This window comes from Eleutherodactylus coqui, chromosome 10 (genome assembly GCF_035609145.1).
Source record: "Eleutherodactylus coqui strain aEleCoq1 chromosome 10, aEleCoq1.hap1, whole genome shotgun sequence".
Classification (NCBI taxonomy): Eukaryota; Metazoa; Chordata; class Amphibia; order Anura; family Eleutherodactylidae; genus Eleutherodactylus; species Eleutherodactylus coqui.
This window is the reverse complement of record NC_089846.1, coordinates 137,494,130-137,512,448: the sequence shown is the minus strand read 5'-3', so window position 1 is coordinate 137,512,448 and position 18,319 is coordinate 137,494,130. Positions and strand designations below refer to the sequence as shown.

At 42.3% G+C, this 18,319-nt stretch overlaps 1 protein-coding gene across 1 annotated transcript in view; it reads left to right on the top strand.

The window, feature by feature from the left end:
- LOC136579845 (delta-like protein C) overlaps nt 1-18,319 on the top strand; it is an 87,950-nt gene that overhangs the window by 41,886 nt on the left and 27,745 nt on the right. The window lies entirely within an intron of this gene.

Sequence of the window (18,319 nt, the reverse complement as noted above, 5' to 3'; positions counted from 1 at the left end):
TGGGGGATCACAATGACTTGTGTCACATTAGAATCGGTCTCTTCCGCGTCCCTCATACTGATGTGAGATTGATTTGGATGTTGCATTGTCACCTAAATGATGACGATATTCTAACACTTCCATTGAAATAAACCAATGGGCTGCAAACACAAAGGGCCGCGGATATGAACAGCTGTGCATCCAAGAACCCGGAGGATTTCTATGAATGTAAATCATGTCTTCAGATAATTGCCCTGAGCTTAGAACCCCGCTTGGTCTTTTGACTCTGACTTTTTTCTCTAAAATGAGTCCCAATTATCTGCATCGCTTATTATGGGCCTGAATAAGCAAACAGGGATCACATGAAGTCCTGCAGCGCTGCTTATAGAGGAGGACATGGTCAGCCTCAATAGATAAGTCCTACAAATACAGGGGGACTCTCTGAAAGTCCCAGCTGAGACTTAGTTGCAATAGACCTCTTTAAATCTTCCAAGAACTATTAACTTCTGCATCTACTTAACTGTTTGCTTATCTCCCGCTTCTAGCAATCCTTCCATAGTGATATTCTTCTTAGCTAAACACATTAGACAGGGTAGATAAAAGAAGAGGAGTCAGGGTCTGAACACAAAGACCTAAAAGCAGCATATGGTGACTGGTTATGGGCCGTGCCTAGCCCTTGCCCCCCGCCAGACGGTCATCAAGGTAAATAGGAGTGTATAGGGGGTTGGGGACATGTGGTTTTAACCAGATTTCATTGTGAGTAGCAAAGACAGATTAATAGCCCCCCTCCTCACACATCCCCACTCCCCAATTGTTCTGCGCACAATAGAGACAGGCGGCGTGCATTAAGCACCACCCAATCCCCCTCGGGCAGGTGCTGTTTGTGTATGGGGCTGATATCTGCAGTTACAACATATCATCTGTCTGCCACTCAGCAGCCATAGAGGAAAATCTAATAACACAGGGGACTGATGAGGGACGGAGTGATACAATGAGGGGCTGATGAAAGCTCCAGCTACTGCCGCACATGTCAAATACGCCACTAAGAGGGTTTGTAAGCAGATGCTAAGAATGGATGTTTGCTCTCTAAACCAGGGATGACACAACGGGCTTATAGCTTCATATATTCTTCTGTTTTATGCGTACAACATCAGAGGCCACCTTTCTGTTTATGAAGGTCATTCATTTTTCAGTATTTTTAAAAAACGGAGACCGACAGACGGTGCATTTATTACAGAAAGTCAAAGCAGAAAATGAAAATTAGTTAAAAGAACAGAGTAAAAAAAAATACAATACTGAAAAACATAAAACGTTTCCTAAAGTGGAATTCACACAATAACTCAAAAAATAAAGAGGAAATTGGACCATGTGGTCACAAGTATACAAGACCTGGTAAACCACCCCAAAAAAGAATCGAGCTCCATTCTTGATTCAGATCTGAAAAACAATTTCACCATTGTTTCTATCTACCCTTTTATTGTGGGGAGACAACTTGACACAATCGGTCTAAAAAATGTGGAGCTGTTAATGAGAAGCTAAACAAATACCGTATATACTCGAGTATGAGACGAGTTTTTCTGCACAAAAAACGGTACTGAAAAAGCCCCCCCCTCAGCTTAAACTTGAGCGAGGTAAAAAAATAGAAAAAAAACCTCAATACTCACCTATCAGCCAGCGTCTGTGTCCCCGGCGCGATGCTGTCGGCAGTGCGGCAAGCTGCTTCAGTCTTCTCTCTGCTGTCATCTCCCTGGCTTGGTATTGTAATCCCCACCGTCAGCGCTGTGTGAGGAAGCGCTATGATTGGATTGAACACCGGCCAATCACAGCCGGTGCTCGATAGACCAATCACAACCATTCAGTGATGTCATTCTGAATGGCTGTGATTGGTTTATCAAGCGCCGGCTGTGATTGGTCGGCGCTCGATCCAATCACAGTGCTTCCTCACACAGCGCTGACGGTGGGGATTTCAAAACCAAGCCAGGGAGATGACAGCGGGGAGAAGACTGAAGCAGCTTGCCGCACCGCCGGGGACACAGACGCCGGCTGAGAGGTGAGTATTGCTTTTTTTTTTTACCTAGTATATACTTGAGTATAGCTCGGCTTCTACTCGAGTCAATAAGTTTCACTAATTTTTTGTGGTAAAACTTATTGACTCTGCTTATACTCGGGTCGGCTAATACTCGAGTATATACAGTAATTAGAATGGTTGCACTAGGGCTCAAAAACAGAAGGAAGTATGTCCACTCACCGAAACAATAAGAGAGTCTTCACAACAGGTCTACAACCATCAGCCAATCATGGAGGAACGTCTCCTAACATTTGGAGTTGGTAAGTTATACCAAGGTATACCAAGTTACCGATAAGGGCTTGAAGCAAACTGCAGCTGAATATATTCTCAGAAGAATAGTATGCCCACCTCACAGACCAGATCTTAAGATCACTGAATCTCTTTGGATAATTAGAAACGGGGAATGTCCCCAACTTCTAAAGGTGCCCATACACATCAGACAAACATTGGCCAGACCCACTGATTTTGGCAGGCCATCTAATAATGTATAGCAGAGTCGCCACTTTCCCTCAACAGGAGATGTTGGGGTAAGACGATTTGGGCAAGACGGTGTTCAGCTTTTTTCTTATGGTAGGCAATCTGCCCCAAAGGTGTCTGGTACTGGCTCAATCCTAGCTTTCCATTGAGAACACATACACACTTATCCAAGAATGCATGTATATGGGAGAGGTCAGGAGTAATAGCTGTAATTTGTCTGACAGCTATCTAACCACTTATAGGAAATGTGTCATCAGAAATGTATGTTATATATCTAACTCTGTTCGCAGCTGTTTAACCACTTACATGGCATGGTCAAAGCTGACTATGGCATCTGAGCTGTTAACTGGGGTGTGCAGGCCCCCATCTTCCAGGTGATCACAGGGTGCCAATGAATTGCCATGGCAGCCCAGAGCCTACTGAATGCTCCTAGGCCTGCCCTATATGGAAAACTATTAAAGAGTTATCTAGTCTTTAAAACTTCATGGCCTATCCTCAGGCTAAGCCACCAATATCTGATTGGTAGTGGCCCGCTGCTTGGGATTTCCACCAATCTACTGATTAAAGGAATGGTGACACTAATGCAAGCCCTGCAGCTTTCTTCAATGTTTAAATCTCAGTATGATCCTGTCATAGTTCAGATAGCCATAATTTTTTGAAAATGTGGCTGTACTACAGTCTTGTGCCATTAAAGTGAATGGAACAAGTCTGTAGTAGTCAGAACTGAGGCAATAAATAATTCAGTGTTCTGGACTATGTTCAGATGTAAATATTGAAGAGGCTGCAGTACTTGCACGAGGGCTGCGGCTTGCCTTCTTCAATAAGTTAATCAGCAGGGGTCTTGAGTGATATACCCCCACTAATCAGATACTGATGGCCTGTCCTAAGGATAAGCCATCATTTTTTAAAGGCTGAATAAAGGCCCATTTACATGCAAAGATAATCTTTTAAAAGACTGAAAGATTGAAAGTTTTTGCAATTGTTTTGCATAAAGTACTAATGGGCACTAATCCTCTTTAGTACTTTATCAGCTTCATTTATGTACAAATGAATCTCCAGGAGCTGCACTCAGAACTCAGCAAGAGGTCTGAGCTCTGCAATTAGCTCCATTGTTCTGGCAGGGGCTGCTAAGAGAAAACAATGTTATCTCTAGCTCCTGTGGAGATAACAGCCTGCAGTTTGTTTTTTCAAAAGGGCTGCAGAGAGAATACAATGTAATCTCCTGCTCCCGTATGGAACCCAGCGTGCAGTCTCAGCCATGGTTTTTAAGCTCCTCTAAAAATCGTTGTTCAGATGAAAAATACACGATGGTAGCATTTACACACAACGATTATCGCTCATATGCCATAATTTTAACACATTTTGAGCGATAATTGTTGCGTGTAAATGGGCCTTAACTCCTTTAAAGCCCGCTAGTGAAAGGGTTTGATAGGCTAACATTAAAAAATACAATATACTGCAGAACAGAAGTAAGGCAGTATATTCTACAAGTGATCACACAATAGCATGTTTAAGTCCCCTAGTTGGGCTAAAAAGAAAGTAAAATTAAGCTTCTTGAAACTGAATAAAGTTTTCAAAAATCTAAATATAATTATTAAAAATTCAATACTCCTTTTTCCCAATAAAAAAAATCATAATTGCTATAGTTGCATTCTTTAACCCCTTTTCGGTCTGTGATGTACACCACAGAAGTACTGGTTGGGTATGAAACAGACAATCTTCCAACATCCCTCTCTAACTCACTCTCTGGTCTACCATGTATTTAAACATATTAAGGCTCCTAGGGCTTAATATTTAAACATTAAAAATACAATATACTGCATTACTGAAGTATTGCAGTAAATTGCAGAAGCAATCAGTTGATCACAAGTTCAAGCCCCTAAGGGAACAAAAGTAAAAAAAAAAGTAAAATTAAGTGAGATAGAATTTTTACAGGTAAAAAACAGTCTTAAATAAAAAACTTTTTCCATTTTTTACCACAAAGCAATCTACAACAAAAATTACCATAATTCATATTGCTGCATCCAAAAAAGCCCACACTATCTATGTATTGCAGTATTTATCTCACATGGTGAACTCAGTCAAAGGAAAACATAATGCCAAAGTGGCAGGCTTTTATTGTCACCCTGTCTTCCAATAAAAATTGGATAAAAAAAGTCATCAAAATGTCGTATCTACCCAAAAAAAAGAAGAGCCCTCACCCAACATCCAGAGTGGAAAAATAAAAAAAGTTATAGGACTTTTTCTTAAAATAAAAAGGTTTTACATTTTTTAAAGTAGTAAAACATAAAATAATCTGTAAACCTAGAGCCGTTTTTTAGGCACCCGTGTCTCCTAAAACCTGATCAAGAAATGATCAAATACTTGTATCTAGTCTAAAAATAAAAAGTTAGACATTTAAGACATTTCTTTTTTAAGTAGAAACTATATAAAGTCACAGCTGCAGTAATTGTACTGATCTGCAGAATAAAGTGAACACATTATTTTTACCACATTATGAACATTGTAAAAACAAAACCCAAAATGGTGCAATTGTGTTCTTTTTTCTATTTTATCCCAGTTAAAAAAATTTCAATACATTTTATAGTTTAGCAAATTATAGCATTAAAAAAATACTCGTCCCGCAAAAAATGTCTGATAAGTTTATATCAAAAGAAAAGTTTAAAAAAGTTATGGGTCTTAAAAGGCCGGTAAGAAAAAAACAAAAAACTGAAAAATGACAGATCCTTAATGGGGTAAAACATTCTCTCAGTCAAAGAGTCATCTCTTGAGAACAGGAAGGGTCAAACTACTGTTAGGCTCAGTGGTAGAGCAATGAAAACCACAAGCTTGTAGGATCCTTTTTAAAGATATAAGCCTCATGTGATGCAGAGTGTTAAGGCTGCAGAAATGCAGTCCTAAGCTCTCGCTCGCAACCTGAAGGTTGCGGGTTCAATCCCCACGTGGTTCAGGGGAACCTGAAGGTTGCGGGTTCAATCCCCACGTGGTTCAGGCGGAACTCAACCACAGTCAGCCCTCCATCCTTCTGAGGTTAGTAAAATGAGTACCCAGCTTGCTGGGGGGTTAAAAGATGACTGGGGAAGAAGGCAATCACAAACCACCCCACAAAAAACAGTCTACCAAGAAAACAATTGTGTTTATCCTAGAAGTTAGTCATGACTCGGTGCTTGCACCAGGGGACTAAACCTTTTATCTTAACCATACATAGTGATATGGAAAAATCACCAGAAATAATAAATATATCTAAACTTAATTCATTTTCTGCTGATATAATCCTTTTAACCTCTTCACTACCTAGGCCATTGGCTGCAGGGAAGTGTATGGCGCAGGTGTGGAAGCAAAGTTTACTCCATAACCAGTGAGTGTTAGGTGTGTTAAATAGCTGACCCTTTCTGGCAATGGCCATATTTCGAGTTTGCTCCAATTATGACCATTCAACCACTTAGATGCCATGGTTAATGTTGCCCTTAGTATCTAAGCCATTAGATAGTGGGGAGCCACTAATTGCCCAAATAACCCCTGTGACTGCAGGGTCCTGATGGGTTGCCATGGCGGCCTGTGGCCTAATAAAGGCTCTCTGCCTTCCATGGAGTTAAGACTTAAAATGAATCTGTCATTACCTTTGAGCTCCATAAATTACATCAGTGTGCCTGTACTCTCCCATAAAGATGGATGGGACAGTGTGCACCCAGAGCGGACTGAAAAGAGTCATACTGTGTGCATGCGGCAACTTTGCAGGGATTCAGCACTAAAATGGGGCACCCGGTGAGTATCATACACCACTTCCCAGACTCCCCATTCTGTAACCTCTGAGGCACATAACATAGTTTATGGGGCTCAAAGGTCTTGACAGGTTCCCATTAATAGGCTAATGTAAAAAGTACAATATACTACAATACAGAAGTACTGCAGTATATTGTACAAGTGATCAAATGATTTGATTCCATACTCAAGTCCCATAGTGGGACTTTAAAAAAATGTAATCACATGTAATGCTTTTTTTTAAATATTAAAAAAGCCCTTAGTGGCCAGCCTGCCCTTAGTGGCCAGCCTATGTTGTGCATTAAGGACAAGGTGGTTTTTTTTATTAATAACTTTTATTATATTTTTGGGGTGGAAATGGAAAACCCTCAGAAATTCCACCATTGTTTTTTGGGTTTGTTTTTACAGCGTTTAGTATTTAGTAAAAATAACAATGATTTTCTTATCTGGATCAGCGCGATTACTGTGATACTTACGACCCTTTTACACGGAACGATTATCGCTTAAAATCTGTTCAAATGGCCGAAAGTGAACAATAATCGTTACGTGTAAATGTGGGCAGTCATGCACTACCGCTCAAAATTAGAAAAAAGAAAAATAGCAATTCTGGCATTACTTTTTAAAATTACATGTGACCCGATGTTCGCTACACGAACATAAAAGGTTTGGAGAAATGTTGTTCTGTCTCTCTCTGCCTCTGTCTGTCTTTCTGTGACTCTCTCTCTTCCTCTGTCTCTGCCCCTGTCTTTCACTTTCTCTCTGCCTTTTTGTTTCTTGCTGTCTGCCTCTCTTTTGCTGCCTCTGTCTCTCCCTCTGCCTCTCTCTCTTCTGTCTCCTCTCTCTTTCTCTTCAGTCTCTGGCTATGATTGGTGGCCCAAATGGCATGTGTCAGCCGATGATGGGGGGGGGGGGGCGTTACGCCCTCTTCAATCGTCTTTTCTCGGGAGCTGCCTCTGTTCTCAGGAGCCGTCATTGAGCAGCACTGAATGAACAGGATTTGTGAATTGGCTGAGCTGTGGCTCAGCCAATTCATAAATCTAGCTTCCACGACACAATGCCTGTGATTCTAGCACTGCATTGATAGGATGAACCAATCACAGCCATTGCCCACTCTGCTTCAGCACTACCCACTGTCCTTTAGCACCACCTGCTCTCCCTCAGCACCACCCGCTATTTTTTAGTACCACCCACTCCCCTGCAGCACCACCCGCTCTCCTTCAGTACAGCTCGATCCCCTTCAGCACTGCCGGTTCACTGTCCCCAGCAACGTGCCCATACTCTTAACATAGGAATTTTGGGCTGCCCTCACGGGTCACTCGCTGTACCAAACTCAAATTTTAGGATTTTACAGCGGTAGTGAGGGTGTCACCAATCTAATGACACCAAAATCATCCACCAAAGGTCAGACAAAAGAGTCAAAGTGTGGTGCAAGAAAAAGCCTGTAGGCTTGTTTATATTAGATTTTTAAAGTGTTCTGTCATGGGAACCCATGACATTGCCTTCTAGTGTGCCAATAGGTGACAGGAAGAGCTTCCTCCCCCCTGTCATCGGCTTATGTGCTGCAGCTGCTATTCATTGTGGCATGTAAGGGATTAAACTGCCAGGATCTGAGGTTTCTCCATTACTCACAGTTACAGTAGGAGCCTGGCTGTTAGTAATCAGCTAAGCCACTACTTTAACCCTTTCCAATCCACTGTCTGACGTCTAAAGACATTCTGATTGAAGGCTGTACAGCTCCGATGTTGGAAGACATCCGGCAGGGTATTCTTATTGTATATTACTGTCCGCTCTGTTGCTGGGGGCCTCTTAAGCATGTCACATACTGCAGTACTAGCTCTAGCCAGCAGGTGGCGCCATTGTATAATAGCAGAAAGAGAACCCCCCCCCTAGGAAACCCTGAATCCAAAATTGGATTGCAAAGGGTTAAAAAGTTGTATGTGCAGATTTAACGTGCAGCCCCACACAGCGATCATCAGCAGGCAAGGTGTTTAGGTGATTCCTTGGCTTGCACAATCTACAGATGTCTCTCCATTCCAGAATCTGTGATACCTGATGTATCATACATGTTGAGTGAATGCTCTCCCACATCCTCATAATGAAGCTGAACTGCGGACTATGGTCAATAGTACATGGTCAACACTGTCCAAGTTCAGTACTCAAGCAGTCATTGAATCAATGCCCCATCATGTTATCTGTGCCGGGGCAGCCCCACTACTCACCGATCACCCCATTTATTGGGCCATAAGAGACCTGCAATTATTTGAAATTAAAACTGTTTGTTCAGAACTTAATTCTCCATTGGAGTGTTCAGGTTTGTAAAATGTTGAGCCTTTCATAATGGTGTGGCATTTTCTCTTCTGCTCCAGGAGGGTCGCTTTAAGGACCAACAATTATTCATTTTAACTTTTTCATCCCCCCACTTTAACCCCTTATTTTTATTTCCATTTTTATTTTTTTTCCTCCCCCCTTTTAAAAAATTGTAACTCCTTTATTTGTCCATCGACGTTGCTGTCTGCAGGATGTTCTTTGCGGGACGAGTTGTATTTTTCAATGGTGCTATTTAATGTACCATGTAATGTACTGAAAAACTAGTTAAAAATTCTAAGTAAAATTTAAAAAACTGACATTCCACCATCTTTCGGTTCGTCCTGTTTCTACGGTGCACAAACTGCAACAAGAATGACATGATAACTTTATTCTATGGGTCGGTGCGATTACTGCGATACCAAACTTACATGTTTTTTTTTTTTTGCTGTACTACTTTTATTTTTTTTTCATTATTTTCTGCCGCCATCTTCTGCTCGCAATAACTTTTTTATTTTTCCATCGACATAGTTGGGTGCGGGCTCATTTGTTGCAATACGTCCTGTGGTTTACGTTGGTACTATTTTGGAATACATATGACTTTTTGATCGCTCTTTATTGCATTTTTTCTGGGAGACAGGGTGACCAAAAAAATGCATTTCTGGCGTTCTTTATTTTTTTGCTCGGACGACGTTCGCCGTGCGGGGTAAATAATGCATTACTTTGATAGATAGGACTTATGGACGCAGTGATACCAAATATGTATTTTTGTTTTATTATTTAGATTTTTTATTGTACATATGGCAAAAGGGATTTTTTTTAACTTTTATTACTTAAAAAAAAAAAAAAAATTTTGTAAAACTTTATTGTTCTGCTTTTAACTTTTTTTTTTTCAGTCCCCACAGGGCACAGCAACTTTGATGCTTTGATCGCTCCTGCAGTATGATGTAATGCCATAGCATTACATCATACTGCGATTGCGCAGTCTACCAAGCCACGCCATTGGGATGGCTTGATAGGCATTCTGCTAAGACAACCCTGGGGCTTTTCAGAAGACCCCCGGCTGCTATAACACCCGCACGGCTCCCTGCAATCTCATCACAGGGGGGCCATATAGGACCCCCGAACATTGTTCCGGTGGATTTAAATGCCGCTGTCAGAACTGACATTGATCAGCTGCACAGCTGATTGCAGCTATTGCCTCCAGGTGTCGGCTGTAATAAACAGCTTGCACCCGCGCTGTATGGAGAGAGGTCGCCCCGCAATCTCTCTTCATACATACTCCGACCCTGCAGGACCTAACTGTACATTCTATAGGGAAGGCATTAAAGGCCATAACTTTTTACATTTCTGTCAACATAGCCATACAAAGGCCTATTTTTTCAGGACCAGGTGCATTTTAAATAGTACCATTTAAGGTACCATAAAATGTATTAAAAAACCTTTAAATATTTTTAAATGGGGTGATATTGGAAAAAAACACAATTGCACCATTCATGGTGCTGTAAAAAAAGTCAACTTTACTTTGCAGGTCAGTACAATTGCGGCAATATCAATTTTTTTTTACGTTGATGGGTTGAATCAGGCCTTGTTTTTCATGGGGTGTGCTGTAGTTTTCAGGGGTACTGTGGGGCGGGAAATCCTTAATCAAAAATGCAGTTCCAGCATTTTATATTTTTGTACAACCTCACCATGTGGTAAGAATAACAGGATACTTTAATAGTTCAGACTTTTATGGACACCGTGATACTAATTATGTTTCTAATTTGGATGATTTTATTTGAAAATGGGAAATGTTTTATTTTACTTTTAATATTTTCTTTCCTTATGTTTTTAAAAATCTTGTTAAACTTAATGGGTTTTTCAATGCCAATAGGGACTACTAATGCCTATACATGGCAATCTTGGCCTATCAAGCTCTACTTAGTGGGGCTCAGGGCTTAGTATACAAGGCAGGACTGGTGACCTTCAGTTGGCCCCAGGCCGGCATTGCAACCCAATTGTTGTCTTGTTTGTTACATTTTTTTTACTAATTTGGTACAATAAACCCCACCCCCTTTTCACAATAAAAAAATTACTTTGCCACATTCAAAGACCCAGAACAATTTTTATTTTTCCACCAAAGGATCTGTGTGAGGTATTGTTTTTTTGAGGGATGGGTAGTAGTTTGCATTGGTGCCACTTTGGGATACATTTGACTTTTTGCTCCCTTTTTATTGCGCTTTTTGGAAGGTGGATGAAGAAAAAAAACTGCAATTCTGGGATTATTTTTTAACCCCTTAGGGTGGGTTCACACCAGCGTGTTTTTGGGCGTACCTAGGTGCGTACATATGTACGCACCTAAGTACGAGCAAAAACAGGCGTGAACACAGCTGCGTGCTTGTTGTCAATGGAGCCGCGGCTGCTGCTGCCGGCTCCATTGAAAACAATGCTCTGCCGGCCCCCTGCATTCTTTTTCAGGGAACGGCTTTACATATAATCCCTTCCCTGAAAAAGAAACATTTTAGTGTAAAAAAAAAAATATATATATACTTACCTGTCCGCCACTGCCGTAACCCCCGGGGGCATGAAGAACACATCTGCCGCATGAGGCAGATGTTTCCTTCATCCCCGCTAGTTAAAAGAATTCTCTGCTGCTGCATCTGCCACATCTGTGAAAGATGCAGCAGAGGAATTCTTCAATTCTCTACCGCAGCTGTCACACATGTCAGCTGTGGTAGAGGATTCTGCTGCCAGCAAATGATTTCAGGGAAGGCCTTTAAATATAAGCCCTTCCCTAAAAATCCAGTAAAACGGGTTAAAAAATAAATATAGATACTCACCACCCTTTAGCTGCAGGGGCACAGCCACGTCTTCTCCTGCTGTCCCCTGCACTGTGGTGCTGATCTATCAGCAGGCGGGGATTTAAAATCCCCGTCTGCTAAAAGAGCTGAATGTGATTGGCTAAGGTGCTCAGTCAATCACAGGCAGCTCTCACCCGTCATTCATTCGGCGAGAGCTGCCTGTGATTGGCTGAGCACCTCAGCCAATCACATTCAGCTCTTTCAGCAGGCGGGGATTTTAAATCCCCGCCTGCTGATAGATCAGCACCACAGCGCAGGGGACAGCAAGAGAAGTCGCGGCTGTGCCTCGGCAGCTGAAGCAAGGTGAGTATCTATTTCTTTTGTTTTTTTAAACCCACTTTTACTTGATTTTCAGGGAAGGGCTTATATTTAAAGCCCTTCCCTGAAATCAATTGCTGGCAGCAGAATCCTCTACCGCATCTCACATGTGTGTCAGCTGCGGTAGAGAATTGAAGAATTCCTCTGCCCATCTGCCCCATCTGTCACAGATGTGGCAGATGCAGCAGCAGAGAATTCTTTTAACTAGCAGGGATGAAGGAAACATCTGCCGTATGCAACAGATATGTTCTTCATCCCCGCGGGGGGCACAGCAGCGGCGGACAGGTAAGTATATATATATTTTTTACACTAAAATTTTCCTTTTCAGGGAAGGGCTTATACGTAAAGCCCTTCCCTGAAAAAGAATGCAAGGGTGGCGGCAGAGCATTGTTTTCAATGGAGCCGCCAGCAGCAGCCACAGCTCTATTGAAAACAATGCGTGCATTCCAAATGGTGCACGCATGTCCTATCTTTGCAGCCACATGCCTGTAAAGCACGGACATGTGCACACACCATAGGGAATGCAATGTTGCGTATGCACGCACAAAAACACACTCGTGTGAAGCCACCCTAAGTGACTGAGCTTTTTTGTTTCTTTCTATTTTTGTTTATTCCTTCCCCCTTTAAAAAAAATCATAATTCCTTTATTTATCCATTGTTGTAGCTGTATGAGGGCTTGTTTTTTGCGGGACGAGTTGTATTTTCCAATGGTGCTATTTAGACTACCATATAATGTACTGAAAAACTTTTTAAAAATTCTAAGTAGAGAGATATTAAACAAAAAAAGAAATTCTGCCATCTTTCGGTGCGTCTTGTTTCTACAGCGCACAAACTGCAACAAAAATGACGTGATATCTTTATTCTATGGGTCAGTACGATTACAACGATACCAAACTTATATAGTTTTTTTTGGGGGGTACTACTTTTTTTTTTCAAAGATATTTAATTTTTATCAATTACTTTCTGCCGCCATCTTCTGCGCGCAATAACTTTTTTATTTTTCCGTTGACATAGTTGTGTGAGGGCTTATTTTTTGCGGGACGTCCTATAGTTTGTGTTGGTACCATTTTGGAATACAAATGCCTTTTTGATAGCTTTTTGTTGCATTTTTTCTTGGAGATAGGGTGACCAAAAAAGTGCATTTCTGGCGTTTTTTTTACGGAAGCAGTGATACCAAATATGTATTTTTGTTTTATGATTTAGAATCTTTTATTATAAATATGGCAAAAGGGGGGTGATTTAAACTTTTATTACTTTTTTTTTTGCAATTAGCTTTATTGATCTTGTTTTTACTTTTTTTAAAGTCTCCATAGACAACTATAACTTGCGATGCTTTGATCGCTCTTGCAGTATGATGTAATGCCATAGCATTATACTGCGATCCGACAGGCAGTCTATCAGGCCATCCAACTGGGCAGCTTGATATGGCAGCCCTAAGTCCTTTCAGAAGGCCCCCGGCTGTCACGACACCCACACAGCTCCCCGTGATCTCATCACACGGGGTCGTACAGGATCCCAAACCTTGTTTGGGGGATTTAAAGGGTCAGCCACATGGCTCATCGCAGCTGTTGCCGCCGGGTGTCAGCTGTGATCGCCTTTCATACATGCCCTGCATCTGCAGTACGTAAAAACACTAAAGTGCTATCACTAAGGGGTTAAATTCTTTTTTTCCGTTATTTACCGTCCGTATTAAATTATATATTTTTATAGCTCAGATCATTACAAATGTGGCGATACACATTTTTGTCATAAAGAAAGGGCATTAGTTAAAATTTGTTAGTTTTTTTTTTAAATTAAACTTTTTATTAAGCCAAAATAAATGAATGAACGGAGACAGTGGAGATCATAGATGCACATTCTTCCTGATACACAATAGTTTTCACCTTATCAATTATTAACAATGAGAAAAAAACTGAAAAAATGGTTCCCGATCCCGGAGTCCAAGAATAATAGAGAAAGGGGAAACAGAAAGGAGGGACTCAAATCCCCCACCACACAACACAGTGCGACTCCTTAAAAAAAGGAGGATTAGCTTAAGACTGTGTTCACACGGTGTGGATTTGCTGCGGCCTGCCGTTGTATATCCGTACTGCGGCAAAAACCGCTGCATTTGCAGTGCAAATGTGTTTGGCCAAAAAGCTGTTCTCACAGGGCGGGATTTTTCCGCAGTGCAAAAATGCAGCTGCGGCGCGGTTTTAGAATATGCAGCATGTCAATTCTTTTGGATTTTCCGCAGCGCTTTTTTGCCCATAGACTCCATGGATGCAGCAAAATCCGCACTTAAATACGATGCAAAAGTAAAAAAGCGCTGCGGAAAAAAATACGAAAAAGCGTCCAAAATACGCAAGAAAATCTGAAAGCCCAAAAGAACCTTTGAAGCCATTTAGCCGCAGAAGTGGTTCTTCTGCGGCAAAACCGCAACGGAAAAACCGTGGCAAATCCGCTGAATGTGACCCTAGGCTTAAAGGGGTTGTCCCGCGCCGAAACGTTTTTTTTTTTTATTCAATAGCCCCCCCGTTCGGCGCGAGACAAACCCAATGCATGTGTTAAAAAAAAAACCGTTTAGTACTTACCCGAATCCCCGCGCTGCGGCGACTTCTTCCTTACCTTACTAAGATGGCCGCCGGGATCTTCACCCACGATGCACCGCGGGTCTTCTCCCATGGTGCACCGTGGGCTCTGTGCGGTCCATTGCCGATTCCAGCCTCCTGATTGGCTGGAATCGGCACACGTGAGGGGGCGGAGCTACGAGAACCAGCTCTCCGGCACAAGCGGCCCCATTCACCAGGGAGAAGACCGGACTGCGCAAGCGCGTCTAATCGGGCGATTAGATGCTGAAATTAGACGGCACCATGGAGACGGGGACGCTAGCAATGGAGCAGGTAAGTGAATAACTTCTGTATGGCTCATAATTAATGCACGATGTATATTACAAAGTGCATTAATATGGCCATACAGAAGTGTTTACCCCCACTTGCTTTCGCGGGACAACCCCTTTAATGGTAGGTCAAACAGGTGTTCCCTCATATATTCCCTCATAATACCGAGACATGTATCTCCAATGCCGTCGCAGGACAGTCTACCCAGACACCCCAAATTTTTTCAAATTTCTCCGGGCACCCTCTGGTCAGCAATTTATGTAAGGTGCGGGCCACTGTAGCGACTGGTAGGACTCCAACAAGCCCGAAGAGGCTCACTCCAGGGTGCATGATCCTCGGGGCCTCTAGGTAAGATTCCATAAATATGAGAACATCCCTCCTGTAATCCCGCAGGACATCACATCCCCAGAACATATGTATCATAGTCCCATCAGTAATTAAGCAGGGCAGGTTGCCGAAGGGAGCAGACCCATAACATGCAGTCTGGAGGGAGCGTAGTGTATGTGATGGAGGAACTTGGCCTGAATAAGCCTGTCCCTAGCACTAATCAGAGGAGGACCCGAACCTGCTAGTGTGTCTCTGTCTTTCCCCGATAACCAATCAGGAATATCACTGATCCGGTTCTGGGTGGCCCTTTCTCTCAATGAAGCAAGATGTTGCATTAAATGGGGTTAAATTAAACTTTATTAGCTTTATTATTTGTCTATCAGACTTGAAAATATGATTGTTCATTCACTGAATACTACACTGTGCTACTTATGTAGTGCAGTGTAGTATGCCAATAATAGCTCTCCTATTAGACCTTTTAACCAACAGGCTGGGATATGTGGCAAACCGGGAGGGCTGTGCCAGGCCTGCAGATGCTGTGGTAATCTATCGGCACCTCTTGATCAAATTGAGAAGTATCAATGGGTGACAGGAGGAGCCCCCTCTCCCTGTTAACCACTTACCTGCCAGGATTACTTTGGACCAAGGATTGTAAAGTAATAAAGGCCCATTAGAGCAGGAGTGAGATTGTCAGTAGACTCTTGGCCTGCCTAAGGGTCCTTTTAGTCGAGACGATTCTCATTTGAACAGGTGACGTTACCACTAACGCATTCGCACCCGTGCAGCCTGTTTAGACAGACATATGCATCGTTGGCTCGTCCAAAAGGGAATCGATCAATACCCGTATAAGCGAATGCAGGAACTGAACAATTGCTGTTTAAACTGAAGGATAAGCGAATGTGCAAATGATGATTTTTATGTCTGCAGAACCTGAACAACGAATGAGAAGCAAATGATTCTCATTCATCATTCAGCTATTAGCTCGCTTTTGGAATGAACAATCATCATTCACGTTTTGCTCGTTTGAACTATTTTTTTCAATGATTGTTGTGTTTGAACAGACCACTAGACTAGGCTGTCGTATTTTTATGATAGCCTAGCCTAAGGCCCTTTAGTGACTGCCACAACATGTCTGGCTGGTCTCTGAGGGTTTAAGAAGCTTCCATGACCAGTTCTGTGGGACTCATCTGTACACGGGACTCTTAAAAAGGGTTTCCTTAAGGACTGGCTTTGAGACATTCACTTGCACAATGGAATGACGCGAGGCTCACTACATGGCCAGAATGTCAGTCACTTATACTTACGTAATAGCTGTTGGAGAGAAGCAATGTGAGACAACTCAAGAACTTGACTATGAAATTATGTGCAGGCATCAAAGGATATTTGCAACATTGTCTGACACCTTGTCCACCAGGGGCACTGCTCTATTTCTTAGAGAAGAGATTGTTTGAGTGTTGAAAGGAAAGCCATGCCTGCATAGGGAAATCATATAAACCCCATTGAGTCTGTTATCCTCATAACCTCCTAACAGTTTTGCCCAAGTCTATTTGGAGAAATGGACTTAAAGGGAATCTGTCACCACCTTTTATGCACTCTGAGGACAGCACAAGGCAGTGACAGGCACACTCATTGCAGCAATACGTCCATTATATATCTGTGAAGTAGTTTGTCAGAAGCTTACATTGATCAGTAGCAGTGCACAGATAGAGTACAGGAAGTAGTCCTCAATATTCAGGACCTGCAGTCTAGCCCTACACACCCCAACCTCCTGTGCAAACAGCTGTCAGTCACTGGATGGAGGATCGGGCTAATCTGCAGCTCGTGAATATTGTGTGCTGCTGCTAATCAAATATGTTTCTGACAAACTGCTTCACATATATATAACAGATATATCGCTGCAATCAGAGAAGGCAACATTAAGATGGTAACATAATTCTCTTTAACAACTCTGCCTAAATACAGCTTGGACAGAAGAGACTGCTGTTCTAATGGCTCTAGCGCCAGCTAGATCGCGGCTAGAGCCCCGGCTTTGATCTTGGTCAATAAACCTGGCTTTAAAAACAACAAACAGACCAGAATTACATCTTAGCTATGATCTAGCTAGAATTATAGCAGGTGCAAGTGAGAGCTGTATGTACTAAACTTGTAGATCTCACTTCAGTCTGTAGGCAGCAGGAGAATAGAAAGCCAGAGGTGGCTGAGTAGACAGGGAGAGAAGACCAGCCTGTCCCCTGTCCCATGAGGGGGGGCACATGGACTTTTGTCCATACTGGTATGGTGGGCTTTTTTCCTGAAGAGAAGTAAGAGGATCAAAAATTTGCTCATCTGCACCTAATTAAGTTGTTCATTGACTCCATGATCCAGATCATCACTACTTCTGTACAACCTGTGCTATACAATTAACAGAAAATGCCGTAAAAGAAAAGCTAAAAATCATTGCCGGAATAGCTGTTTTCTCTTCATTTTGCCACCTAAAAAGAGGAATAAAAAGTACTCGAAAACTGATATGTACTGCAAAATGATGAAAACTGCAAGTCATCCCACAAAATAAAAGCTCTCATATAACTACATGGATGAAAAATAAAAATATTATGGGTCTAGGAATGTAGTGATACAGAGGCAAATTATGCAAAAGTAGTAAAACAACAAAAACGACATAAATGTATCATAAGGGCTTGTTCACACTTGCTTTCATCTCAGTCTGAGATTTCCTTTTATCTCAGTTTTCTCTATTGCACTTGACATATAAAGTAAAACTGAAATAAATGGATGTTTTTTTCCTTACTGATCTCAATGGGTTTTCAAAATAACTGAATGATTTCCATTTGCTTATATTAGTTTTAGGGCTTATTCAGACGACCGTATATCGGCCGAGTATTCATGCCGGCCGATATACAGCGGCTCTCTCTGCAGGGGGAGGAGGCTGGAAGAGCCGGGAGCAGTGCACTGAGCTCCCGTCCCCTCTCCGCCCCTCTGCACTATTTGCAATGAGAGGGGGCGTGGTGTGGCTAAGTTCTGGGAATTAGCCCCACCCCATCTCCCCTAATTGCAAATAGTGCAGAGGGGCGGAGAGGGGATGGAGAGGGGGCAGAGAGGGGCGGGAGCTCAGAGCACTGCTCCCGGCTCTTCCAGCCTCCTCCCCTTGCAGAGAGGGACGTCTGAATAAGCCCTTACTTCCATTTCTCTGCTTCATACCGGAGCAGAGAAGTGGAGATCCAAAACTGAGATAAAAGCAAGTTTGGAAAAGCCCTTATGTTTTTCCTCACTTCCCCCTTCCAAAAAAAATAAATAAAAAAGTTGCTCAATGCATCGTATGCCCCCCGACATGGTTCCTATAAAAACTACAATTTGTCCCACAGAAT